The sequence below is a fragment of the Vombatus ursinus genome, unplaced genomic scaffold (genome assembly GCF_900497805.2).
Source record: "Vombatus ursinus unplaced genomic scaffold, bare-nosed wombat genome assembly UNPS02005459.1, whole genome shotgun sequence".
NCBI lineage: Eukaryota > Metazoa > Chordata > Mammalia > Diprotodontia > Vombatidae > Vombatus > Vombatus ursinus.
In genome coordinates, this window is record NW_020945237.1 from 2,898,217 (window position 1) to 2,912,382 (window position 14,166).

The following is a 14,166-nucleotide window of genomic DNA, read 5'->3' on the forward strand; positions in this document are numbered from 1 at the left end:
CATCCATCCATCCATCCATCCATCCATCCATCCATCCATCCATCCATTCATCCCATCCATGCAGTCATCATATTGATTGTCTGTGTTGATGTTTGCTTTCAAGAGTCAGCTCTGGGAAGGCAAGGACCATTTTGTTTACATTGCTCTGTATTAAATTGTGCCAAGCATAGCACATGCAAAATATATCTACCATGAGGTTGAATCAAGTTTACAAACTATGATCAGTACTCAAATAGTCAATTCTTTTATCCAGTATGGTTGGGAGATACAGACCATAGCCAAAGGAGGGATTTTCCAAAATTGAAATTTAATGTACTCATCAAAAAAACAAAATTAGGGATAGTCATGATGTGATGAATTAAGACCTGGCTTTGAAATATAAGGTAGTCTTTTACTCAAATCAGAGATATACTAGTTATGGTGCTCATGGGTTCTCAGTGGGGCCAGTTAACCCTGCCATGCTCCAGGCAAATTTTTAAGACTTGTAGAAGAGTTAATCATTTTTGTTGGTCGGGGGTGTTTCCTCATTAGGGATTTCTCTCACCAAAATAATCACAGGTCTTTTAAAAAACAATCATGAAAATTATATAAAAGTTTGCAAACCTTTTCATCTCAGGATCTCTGTGCACTATAAAAAATTATTAAAGATTCCCCAAAGCTTCTTTTCTGTGGCTTATATTTTTTATATTTGCCATATCAAAAATTAAAATTTATAAGCTTTTAAAATTTATTAATTCATTAAAAGTACCAATAAATCCATTATATGGACATAAATAACATTTTAATGAAAAATAGCTGTATTTTCTGAAACAAAAAACAGTGAGAAGAGTGGCATTATTTTACATGTTTTTGCAAAGCTTTTTAATGTTTGGCTTAATAAGAAGAAGGCTTAATAGAATATGGGTTCTCATGTCATGATATATTGTTTTGGTTGAAGTATGTAAGGAAAATACAGGCTTTACAAATATGTATGTATATGGAAAATGGAAAAGTATTTTAATGGGCCAATTTTAGTATCGTTATAAAAATAATTTTGATCTCAAGAACATCAAAGGGACTGCCAGGGTTCTGTGGGCCACACTTTGAGAAGGGAGCTTTATGTCATCTTTGATGACTCAAGGGGAAAAAAAAAACAGTTTAGGAATCCCTAGTTCCCCTCAAAGTTCAGTTCAGATGTCACCTTCTAAAGGAGTCGATTCCTAATCCTACCTACTGTTGGGGTTACCCTCAACAGAATTTTGTTTGTATATACTTATCTATATGCAAGTTGCAAAATGTAAGTTCCTTGAGGAAAAACGTACAGTGTCCAGCACAAGTTTAAGCACTTAACAAATCTGGTTTAATGGAATTGCCTTGTAGAATTATCTTTGGGGTCTTTATGAAAATCAGTGACTACTGAAGAACTGGATAGTGGTGTCCAGTAAACTAAATGCTGGCTGCCCCAGTTTCCTGATCACTGGAGTGCATGTGATGAGGTAAACTCTAATTGAATGAGTTGCTGGACAACTTAGTTTACATTGTGGGCTAACATTAAAGGCGTTTTCTAGTTTTAATGGATAATTGAAAAGGATAGTAGACATGGGAAAAGGAAAATTTAACTTTTCAAAGCTCTCCACTGTCATAATCTAAAACTAACTGGTATTAAATAGGAGGAAATATTAGAAAAATTAATTATATCATATCCCTGTACAACAAAGTTGATTCATTTTTTAAAAAAAACAGTACTCTTCACAAAGCAACCTCTGTAATTTGTAATGGTTTTCCAAGTAACAAGAATGTCATTAAAGATAACACAAGTTAATATCATTTAGCACTTACAAAGTAACTTGGTTCCTCATTTCTAACAATCATTTGCCACACATTAGAATCAGTTCTAAGAAAGCTCTCAAACTTTGCAGTCTACCATACTAACTGCAAAAGACTTTTCTTCTTCAGCAATCTTTTTCTTTTGAGTATCAATAGCTAACAAGGCAGTTTTGGATGTGAACAAAAGAGCTAGAGAGACAGCACGAAGAAAGGGAAAGAGTGATGGATCGGGAATGGAAGGATCTAGGTCCAAACCCTAGCTCCATCCCTTGTGACCTGTGTGATCCTGAGCAGGGCATTTAACCTATATGACCCTCAGTTTCCTCACTTGTAAAATGAGGGAGCTGGCATAGATGACCTCTAATGTCTCTCTACAATGTACGAACTAAGCTTACAACAGAAGTAAAAATTAAATATAAAACTATTAAAAGAGAAGAATTAACTATCACAATCAAATTCACAAAATCACAGAATTTGACAGCAATCAGGGACCTTCTATTTGATAGGAATTTTTGAAAGGAATTTGCATGATAACATCATTAACAGGTGGTCATCCAAACTCTGCTTAAAGACCCCTGAGGAAGTCTTTCTTGCTTTCCAGAGTGGTCGGACCACTCCCGAGCTCCACTAACAGTACACCAACAATGTGCCTCTCTTCCCACAGTCTCTCCAGCATTAACCATTCTCACCTTTTGTCAGGAATGAGGTGAAAGCTTAGAATTATTACAATTTGTTCTCTTTTATTGACTTTGAGCAACTGTACAGTCGCTGTACAGTCTCTCATTTTTTTCAGATTTCTGTGTTTATATCCTTTGACTATTTATTAATTTGGCCGCTATCTAGCATGAACAAAGCACTGTAGGAGTCCTTCAAGATGAAAAGGTCATTGTTGACTCAGGGGATCAGGAAAGGTTCCACAGAGGAAGTGGTATTTGACCTGGGCTTTGAACAGTATAATTTCTAGAGAAAGATAAGGGTATAGAGACCATCTCTTCAAAGGAAGGTAGGAGAAACTGAGCCACAGTCCCAAAAAGGGAAAGAGTAGGCTTCAGCAGAGAAGTAGAGTAAACAGATAGGGAGAGCAAATTGATTTCATGTGTGTGTGTGTGTGTGTGTGTGTACACACACACACACACACACACACACACACACACACACACACACACATATCTTTCCTCAACCAAGACTCAAAGAGTTGCCATTAACTTTCCAAAGAGCAAGAACCTGGGAAATTGGGTTGTTTGTGCCTACCACAGTGTGTACTCTCAAATACTAAGAAAATGATTATGCAGGTAGGTGGCATAGTGGATAGAGTTCTAGGCCTGGAATTAGGAAGACCTGAGTTCAATCCTTCTTCAGACATTTACTAGTTGTGTAATCTGGGGCAAATCACTTAATCTCTTGAAGCCTCAATTTTCTCATCTGTAAAATGGGGGTAATAATAACACCTACTTCAAAGGGGTGTTGTAAGGATAAAATGAGATAACATATATATGTATATATCACTTTGCAAGACTCAAAGTGCTATATTGATGATGATGATGATGATGATGATGATTACTTAAACTATTGGTAGAGTATCTCCTATCCTGCTTGATTTGGATATGAAGAGTACACACTTAACCATGTTTGGTTTTTATTTACTTATTTTTTTGAGAACTAGAGATGTTCTTAAGTGAAATGATGTCACAACATCAATATTGGGATGTTTTTCATTAAGCAGATACCTGCCCAAGAAGAGTTTTCATCCTGTTGCTCTCACATTAGCATAAGAATGTTTTCTACTGCTCTCCTGGAGGAGATTTACTGTAACACTCAGAATTTTAATAACGACATTCCCTTTCCAATTATGGCTAAGTTAGAAGTTTAAAATTGTGTTCTCCGAAAGCACAGGCTCACTTGGAGCACAGTAGAGAAATGCAATTAATTTAAACCTTCAGGGGCACATTCACCTTCCTCCCTTCTGCCACGATGGCTGTGGCGGATGCCCGTATCACAGCAGGAGATGAAGAGCGACCGCAACAGCAGAGGAGAAATAACTTTGTGCAACAAAATACAGTGATGGAGGAAAGCCTGCTAATCCTAAATTCTACATTCCCAGGATCATATACCTTTGTTCACTTGAAAATTCCTAAGGAACAGCCTTTAACACTAGCTGGGAGGGTTGGACTGGCCAAGAAGGAGGAGTATCAAGGCAAAAGGAATCTGAGACCCAGGATAAAGCAGACCTTCACCCACAGGAAAATGATTCTGAAAGTAGAATTTTATCGATTAGCTGGTAGTTAGGGTACAGTATACGATTCTCAACTATGTTCATATTCATGTGCTTTTTTTTAAATTACAGGAACATAGATATTTTCTGTTTTAAACTAGTTAGGCATTTTGAAATGAATTTATGGAATTTATAATTTATTTATAATTTAAGGAAATTATGAATGGAAAAGCAAACATGGAAATAAACAAATGAGAGATCCTAATAATTATTATTATTCTAATAATAATAATCTAAAATTCTAATAATAATAATCTAATAATTTTGGGGGGGGACAATGGGCTTGGGAGAATCAATATTTCCTTACAAAGTTAAGACTCCTGCATCTTTTTTAGATTTGGAACTGAGAATATTGAAGAACTCAACATACAAAAAGCTATCCTTGAAGTGAAAGAACATTTAAAATACTTGATTTATTTTATATACGAATTTCTCTGAAGCTCTAACAATCTGGGCATTAAAGGTCATTGTAGTCTAACCACCTTGCTTTGCAGATGGGAGAACTTGAGGTCCCAGTAGGTTAATGAAATTGTTCAAGGTTAAACCTAAGTTAAATGTCATACACACACACCCCCATCCAATGTGCAGCTGTCCTTGATCAGCAAGGACTTTCTCCTTTGGACATAACTCAGAATTTTGTACCTCTCTACTGTATTTATCCTATCATATTGTGTATTGCAGTTTTCTCTTGTATGTGTAAACATGACCAGTGTGGAAAGATGTTTTACATGATTGCATATATTTAACCTATATAAAATTACTTACCGTCTCATGAAGTCAGGAAGGGAAGGAAGGAGAAAGAAAATTTAGAACTCAAAAATTGTTTTATATGAATATTAAAATTTGCCTTCATATGTAATTAGAAAAAAATGAAATACTATTTTAAAAAAAGATGTGTATGTTGGGGGTAGGGCTGATGTCTAAATATATGAATATGGCTCATGAGTGGCATGGATATATATGAGCTAAAGTCTAGCCCACTTTCACAAAGAAGAGGAAGAGGGCCATACTTGCACTACCAGGTCACTAGCTGGGAAGGAGAGCAGGCAAAGTCCAGGATCTCTAAGGCTGGATAGTTTTTCTTCAGTCTCCAATAGGGGAATCGGACTAGAATCATATCTACCTAGAACCCCTTATATCTCTGATCTATGATAGGGCAAACAAAATCCACTTCCAGATTACTCTTCAAGAAGAAAGTAGACCTTAGGTTACTTTCAACAGCTCATCCTCTCCTCACCAAAGACTAGTTATACAAAAGGTCAAACATATATAATGAATTGTAAGTGAATCCATTTATCCAAGCAGAACAGCAAACAGAAATCAGAAAAATCCTACAGGTTATTATACACCAGACTGAATAAGGTTTTCATCAGTGAATGAGATAAGATCTCAAATCAGACCAGGACAGAGAGAATGACCTCACCCAAAGGAATTCCTCTCAAGAGTCCTTAGAACTGCAAACTCAGGAGGTCAAAGAACATATTGGGGCCAATGTCTGTGGTTCAGAGGGTTCCAGTCTCCCATTCAAAGTCCCTCTTGACTGCCTCCTAAAAGGTCTTCTTTTGGTCTGGAACCAACTCTAGTACCTCCCTCATGGCAGCCTTTCTATCAGCATTGTCTTTAATAATCAGGAGTCATGACTTTCTCCAAATATCTAAGAGTACACAGTGATGTAAGGGCTATCTCTCCACAAAAATGCCCCAGGCTTGAGTAGAAGTTGGGTCATCCAGCATTATTTCCCAATCATTCTTTAGCTCCTTGAGGCCAGAGCCTATGATTTATTAAAGTTCTGTATCTCCCCTATGCTTAAACCATTACACTGCAGTAAGGGCTTAATGTATGTTTACTCATTGAAAGAAAAAAAAAAGTCTAATCACATTCCCTCATTTTGTTGTTCAGTCTTATCTGACTCTTCCTGAGCTCATTTGGAGTTTTCTTGGAAAAGAAAGTGGAGTGATTTGCCATTTCCCTCTCCAGCTCATTTCACAGACGAGGAAATTGAGGCCAACAGGGTTAGGTGACTTGCCCAGGATCGGTTGTTGTCCTTTGTGCTCAAAGAGGACGAAAATGACATCACCACGTTGGGGTCACGGTACAGTGTGTCTGACTGGCTGATCAGCACAATGTGAGCTCGAGAGGTTCTACCGCAGGTTGGGCACCAATAGTCCATGTGAACATCTGCAGTGGAGATGTCTCTAAATTTGCAGCTCACATTTCTGTGCAGCCACTTCAGTTCTGCTTCACTCACAGAGCATGGAGCCTTCTTTGACATGGGCACGCCATGCTGGGTGGTCATTTGCCAGTTTCTCTCCTGTCCACGACCGATTTCAAAGTTCTTCAGAGATACTTTGAGAGTGTCCTCGTATCACTTCTTTTGACTTCTATGTGAGCACTTGCCTTGAGTGCGCTCTCTATAAAATAGTCTTTTAGGCAAACATACGTTTTGGCAATTGAACAATGTGGCTAGCCCATCTGAGTTGTGTTCTCTGCAGTAGAGTTTGAATGCTTGGCAGTTCAGCTCAAGAAAGAACTCCAGTGTCTGGTACCTTAATTTGCCAGGTAAGCTTCAGTATCTTTCTACGACAGTTCAAATGGAAGTGATTCAGCTTCTTGGCATGGGGCTGGTATGCTGTTCAGGGTTCACAGGCATACAACAACAGGAACAGTTGATATGGTATTTGCTGCCTGACAACTCCAGCAGAAATGTCAGGAGCAGAACAGAAATCTGTATACAACATTCATCAGTCTGACTAAGGCCTGTTATACTGTCCCTTGTGGAAAGTTCTGGCAAAATTTGGTTGCCCAGAGAAGTTTGTCACTATTGTATATCAGTTTCATGACAGCATGCTTGCACAGTTCTGGTTAATGGACAATGCCGTCAAGCTTTTAGAATCACCAATGGAGTGATGCGAGGCCGTGTGCTTGCTCCCATGCTTTTTAGCATGATGTTTTCAGCCATGTTGTCAGATGACTTCAATGAAGACCAAAACAGCATCAACAACATTAAGTACTGCATTGACGGTAAATTATTTAACTTGAAAAGGCTACAAGCCCAAACTAAAATGAAGGGAGAGTTGCTACACAACCTTCTGTTAGCAGATGATTGTGCATTTTAATAAACGTATGTATTGTGGCAACATGAAAGTAAAGAATAAAAATGTTGAAGCATTCAGTTGTAGCAGCACTAAACGTTCTGCTGCTCTGAAAGAATAAGGGCGGCTTTTTTCAAATATGGAAGATTATTTTTAGCCCTCAGTAAATGAAAGTATGTTTTATTTCACAGAGGTATGATTTTTACTTCCTGCCACGTCAGTCTAGGGAACCAATCTCAGTTACTATTTTTATTGACACTTTTGATCAACGTCAAAGGCTTGATTTAACACACTGACATTTGGCCTTTGTTTTTGTTTTTTTGTTTTTTTTTTTCTTTAGGCAATTGGGGTTAAGTGACTTGCCCAGCGTCACACAGCTAGTAAGTGTCAAGTGTTTGGTCTGAGGCCGGATTTGAACTCAGGTCCTCCTGACTTCAGGGCCGGTGCTCTATCCACTGTGCCACCTAGCTGCCCCTGACATTTGGCATTTGGAAATGAAATATAACAGAAGGAAAATGTATGTGTTTATTAACCCTATGTGAAGTGAGAGGGTTGGTTCAGAAGGTTTTGAAGGTTCATTCCAGCTAAATCTGTGATCCTGGGATTATCCTAAAACTATTCTATATTGTGACATTCTGCTTTCCTAACATTACATACAAGTATGTCTCTTTTAAAGATCCATGACTCTCCCTAACCCCTCCTAAAAAACATAAAGCAGCTAGAAGGTTGTGGACACCCAGTCCAACTTTTTAAGGTTCACACAGTATTTTATATTTCATATAATATTTTGTTGATCCTCTCAGCTACCCTGCAAGGCAGGTTCTCTTATTATCCCCTTTTTACAGATAAGGATATGGAGGCTCATATTGTAGTTAATTGCCTGAGGTCACACATCTAGTAAATGTCCATGGAAGGATTTGAATTCAGGTTTCCTACACCAGATCTAGAGCTCTATCCATGATGCAACCCAGCTGCTGAACACTAACCGTTTATATAATGATGCTCCAGAATTAACTGGAGAAACTAATGCATGGAACAAGCAGCCTTGCCGTAATTTGTTATATACAAACTTGATGTCTGAAGCTAATCCACAAAAAAAGATTCCATATTAATATTCTCTCCTGAGAAAAATATCAATTGTATTTCCTCTTATGAGTTTACCTATTAGTTAGATTTACCATTGCATGTAATAGCATGTGACTTGCTCATACACACACACACACACAAACACACACTTGTGCTCTGTCATAATTATCTCTACTGCAAACATTATTATTTTACTGATAAAGAGGCACTTTCTGACAGTCTTGCATCAAGGACAGGTTCAAGCTGAAGGAAATTTCAGCAGAATTCACAAGTGAACTTATTAGCAGACAGCTGAATATACATCTGGTCTGCCATGAGAATTTTGGGGGAAATATAAACATCGCATCTAAACTAGTGAAAAAGGAAGAGTTTTTTTTTTCCTTTTCCCCCTTCTCCCAAGTATGTTCTCTGGTCCATGATAACAGCATAGTTACAAAGCATTCTAAGGTTTGCATAATGCCCTCCTCAAAACCATCCTACGCAAGGGTAGTGCAAATGTTATTATTTCCATTTCAGAGACCACTGGACACCTAAATCTATCGTCCTGGGACAGTCCTATAAAGTATTATATATTATTGGACTGTATTGCTAAATTCTTCTTTTCTTTCTTCAGAAAATGATAATCATTGCTAAAAGCAAAAATGCGTCTTGTACTTAAGAGTCGGTGCATGGGAGCTATAACTACATGATACTCGAAATGGTTTTGCATGAAAATTATCCAAATACATGATTTTAAAAAATTATCTAAGAGTATAATGTTCTCCAAAATGAACAATTTAATTTTTTATTTATCATCCTAAATAAATTTCACAAGGCAATGTTATACAAGTTTTCAAAAGAAATCACTGTTGTTGTTTTTTTCCTCCCTCCAAATTTCCTGCTTTTTTCATGGGCTTATAAAGCACTCCTTTAAAAATGAATTCTAGAATTCCATGAGGAATTGGAATTACAGGTAGGGGTGCGTGTGTGTGTGTGTGTCTGTGTGTGTGTGTGTGTGTGTGTGTGTGTGAGACAGACAGACACAGACAAAGGCACAGACAGGTACAGATAGGCAGAGACAGCTAGGGAGAAAGGAAAAAAAAATTCCAGCAACCATATGAATAACTTTATTTAAAAAAACTATCATTGACTTTGAGTATTACATTCAAATTCTTCTCATGATCAGTAAATAATGTCATCTACTGGTATAGCATTAGAGTAGGCCCTCTAGTGAACATAAAAGGGAAATTGTTTTAAAAAAGAAACAGGTATAGTAAAAATAGGTATAGTAAAAAAAAAATCAATTAAAAATATTAGTGAAGTATAGAAGGGGGGCTAAGAGGTGGTCTTGAAGATAACATATAAAACAAACATAAGCAAATATGATTTGTATGTGTGTGTATATATGTATGTATGTATATAGGGGCTATGCCTTTCCAACTGATGCCAGAGAGATTTCATATCAGTATCATCTGAAACATTTATATTATTTTCCATAATTTGTATAATTCAATAAAAAGAAAGACACAACCATTTGTCACCGTAATCATAATCACCAGAAAGCCTCTGTTATCTGTAATGAATCTGTGGGCAAGGGGCTGGAGGAGGGCCCCCCAAGAGGCTCCTACAACTTGCTCCTGTTAGCTCATTAGTACAATGAGTTAGTTTGTCAGACTAGCTAATTTTCACTTTGGAAATCAGAGAAAGCCTGAGCAGGACAGAGGGAGCGGAGAAGAAGAGGGCACAATGACAGGAATGAGCACGGGTAAGGCCGGTGTGCGGAGGTACTAACTCTAGAGGGAAGGCACAAATGAGGCAGACCAGTAGCCAGTGGAGGTAGGGAAGGAAGCAAGGCCTCTAGGCCTGCCAGGTACAGACTCCTTCTGTTCTGGTTAAACGAGTGACAGTGTCTCTTTTTAAAGAGTCTTGTGTAGGTCAGCAGTATCTTTCTTGTTGGTGACCTTGTTGCTCTATAGAAGAAATAGCCAATCTACTCTACTGGCCCCTTCTCTGGACTAGGTCCTTTTTCCTGGGAAGTGCCTGGCATTTGAGCATTAAATAAGATTTTGTTTTCCCTTTAGGAACACTACATAATCAGGGATTAGGTTAACATTAAATCCATCATAAAAATGACCAACAGCTGGTCATAAAACAAGGCTGTAATAACATTACAACTTCATTTTAAAGTCGTAAAATTATTTGGATTCTCAAAAAATGGGCATGCTGATTAACTGCACACTGATCATGTTATATACATTAGCATTAGGAGACCAATGTACTAAAACGTCCCTACAAAACACATAAAAAGTAGTACTCTGCTGTACTGTAAATTTCATTTCCAATGAAACTGGCATCTATAATACATCTTAATTATTTAGACTTCTTATAATTTAGAATATATCTGGGGGGGATGGCAGGTTATTTTGAACTTACACTAATAGGTTATTCAGGGAAGGGTCAACAAACATTATCTAGCTAAGAGGCTTTGGGACAATAATGGACCCCAGATACCCTTGTCTGGACCAAGCATACAGAAGGTGCTTTGCACTGGAGGCCTTATGAACATGAAACTTTAAGCTGAAGGTCAATGTTCATTTGCATAATTACTGTTACAATTTACATAATTGTGTAAATTATGCAGCCATATCTTCAGCCTCAACCTCATTATCTTTCAAGATCATAAAGATTTTTGAAAAGATAGACAAAGAAAATGCTAAGGTAAGAGAGATGAACAGAAAGGAAGGGGGAGGAAGAGAGGGGAGGGGAAGGGAGAGGAAAAGGAAGGAAAGGAGAGGAAACAGAGGAGGAGAGAAGAAAGGAGAAGAGAGGAGAGGAAAAAGGGGGAGAGGAAAACAGAGGAGAGGAAAGAGGAGGGGAAGGGAGGGAAGGTGAGAGAGGGGGGAGGGAAAGATTAAGCAGTGCCCAGGAAGAAGCCCATCCTTCTGTGTTCCATTGGTACTGACTGGTATTAGTGTGTCATAGACATGATCTGAGCAAGTTTCCATCCCCTACTCCACTCTCCATTCCCGGCAGGAAGGTAGTGACCTCACCGTTCTGCTTTCTGGGGGAAACATTCATCCACTTGGTGAAACAAACATTTCTTCTATTGATTTTTCTTGGGTTCTTTAAATAGTTGGGAGTTTCAGAACAGAAAAGGTGGAAGCCACTGTTGATGCCTAAAAGGCCACTTGAAGCAGGTAAGTGGCAACATAGCAAATAGAGTACGGGCCTGGGATCAGGAAGATCTGAGTTCAGATCTGCCCTCAAACACTGACTAGATCAGAGGTTCCCAAAGTGGGCAATACTGCCTGCTAGGGGGCACTGGAATAATCGGGGAGGGGTGGTAGTAGCCTTGGATGCAACTGAGGGGCACCGAATAAAAATAAGGGAACGGTGGAAGCATAAGGAAAGAAGAGAAGATAAGAACATTTTGAAAAATCGTTCGTACATGTTTCATCTATTGTGTCACAGAGTTAAAGTCGTAGTGATTATATTATTGTCCAAATAATCACACAAAATACAAGTTATAACGGATCAGTGGTCAAGTCTGCAAAACAGGTCTTAACATCCAAGTGCTGGCAGGTGAGCATTTCTTGCATTGTTGGGAAGTCCTGCATGCACTGGCAGGAATATGTGTGTGTAATAACTTGTTTACAATATGATACTATACGGTTACATGGCACAATACTGAGTCATCAGAACTTCAATGCAGGAAAAACCCCACAAATTTATAATACATTACCAAATTTAAGATGCGTTATTTTTTTTAGGCAATTGGGGTTAAGTGACTTGCCCAGGGTCACACAGCTAGTAAGTGTCAAGTGTTTGGTCTGAGTTCACATTTGAACTCAGGTCCCCCTGACTTCAGGGCTGGTGCTCTATCCACTGTGCCACCTAGCTGCCCCAAGATGCGTTATTTTTTAAAAAAATATTTTACATTTTTTTTTGAAATGACACAAATTTTAAAAAATGTTAAAGGGTTAAAGAAAGTAGATTTCTGGGGGGGGTGCTGAATATTTTTTTGAAAGGGGTGATAGGCCAAATAAGTTTGGGGATCTTTGGACTAGACAAATGACCCTGGGTAAGTCACTTAATTTCTGTTTGCCTCAGTTTCCTCAACTATAAAATGGGGATAATAATCGTTTCTACCTTCCAAGGTTGTAATGAGTAACAAATGAGATCATATTTGTAAAGCACTTAGCACAGAGCCTGGCACATAGTAGGTGCTATATAAATGCTGCTGCTACTACTGCTATTTCAATTTTGAGAGCCATATTGTGCCTGGCACATAGTAGGCACTACATGAATGCTGCTGTTGCTGCTGCTGCTGCTGCTGCTGCTACTACTACTACTACTACTACTACTACTACTTACTACTACTACTACTACTACTACTCCTACTGCTACTACTACTGTAAGTCTGAAAGTCATATCTTAAACAAGCAGCCTAATCCATTTGGGGATTTAAACAGGGTAGTAATAAAAATGATGATAATAATAAAATTTATATAGTACTCTAAGGTTTGGGAAACATTTTACATACGTTTTTACGTAAGCTTTACACACATAAACCAACGTTATATATCACTGGTTCCTCACAACCCTATAAAGCAGGTGCTGTTATTATCTCCATTTTACTGAGCAGCAACCTGAAAGAGGCTGAGTGACTTGACCAGGGTCCCACAGGTAGTAAGTGTCTGAATCAGGATTTGAACTGGGGTCCTCCTGACCACAACTATCCATTATGCCAATTCACTGTCTCAGGTGGGTGCAGATGAGACTTCTGGTTTTGACTTGACTGTTTTTTCTGGGTGGACATAAGTGGAGATAGGAACAATGACCCCGATTAGCGCATGGGTGTCGTGTCAGGCATCAGCAGCAATTGCTGCAAAGGTACTCTGGAAAAACCTCTGGGCAACCTTAGGAGCTCCACAGGCATAAAACACTAAGGAGCATAAAGGGAATGAAAAATAAACAACAGTAAGCTGTAACTAGCCCTACCACTCACACAGAAGAGACATTTTTGTTTATTGTGTGCTACTCTCTCCTAGAGCCGACAAGGTTTTTAAAATGTCTACTTATAATCAATTAATCAATCAACAAGCATTTATTGAGTGACTGCTATTTGTCAGGCTCTGTGTTAAGTGCCAGAGAGACAAAGAAAAAAAGGAAAAGAGTCCCTGGTCTCGAAGAGCTTATATTCTAATAGGAATAAAATGCGCTTATATATGTTTATATGCATACATATGTATACACACATGAAGATATTTCTAACATACGTGTGTGTTGTTATAATCTCAGAGGTTTCCTGAAGATGGCACTGGAGCTGAGCCTTGGAACCCTTCAAAGACAAATGCTCTCCCCTGTCACCTTTGCCTTGGATTCCAAGAGGTAGAGGTGAGGGAGGAGGGCATTTTAGGCATCAGGGATGGTCTGTGCAAAGACATGGACACCGGAAATGGAATGTGTTGTGTAAGAAACAGAAAGCAGACCAGAAAGGCGGCACCACAGCAAGCATGGTGGGGAGTAACGAGTAAGAAGACTGGAAAGGTAGGAAAGGGCCAGGTTATAGCCCAGAATGGGTCTCCAGAAAACCACTCCTCTGGAATTTCACCCCTTTCCCTTGGGCTCAAGAAAGTCAGCATGTGCCTATTTCTTTTTCTTTTTTTTTTTTTTTTGGTAAGGCAATTGGGGTTAAGTGACTTGCCCAAGGTCACACAGCTAGTACATGTGTCAAGTGTTTGGCCTGAGGCTGGATTTGAACTCAGGTCCTCCTGACTCCAAGGCTAGAGCTATATTCACTGTGCCACCTAGCTGCCCTGTGCATGTGCCTGTTTCTAAGGAATGCAGTAAAGCCCTCTCTGTTTGGTCAGATCCTCCTGGCATCATGTAGGTCTGGCAACTGTACTGCCAAGACCTGAAATTTAGATA

General features: G+C 38.7%; 1 protein-coding gene across 4 annotated transcripts in view; it reads right to left on the minus strand.

Annotated features, from left to right (window-relative positions):
- Nucleotides 1-14,166, minus strand: part of CDK14 (cyclin dependent kinase 14) — a 664,870-nt gene that overhangs the window by 160,552 nt on the left and 490,152 nt on the right. The window lies entirely within an intron of this gene.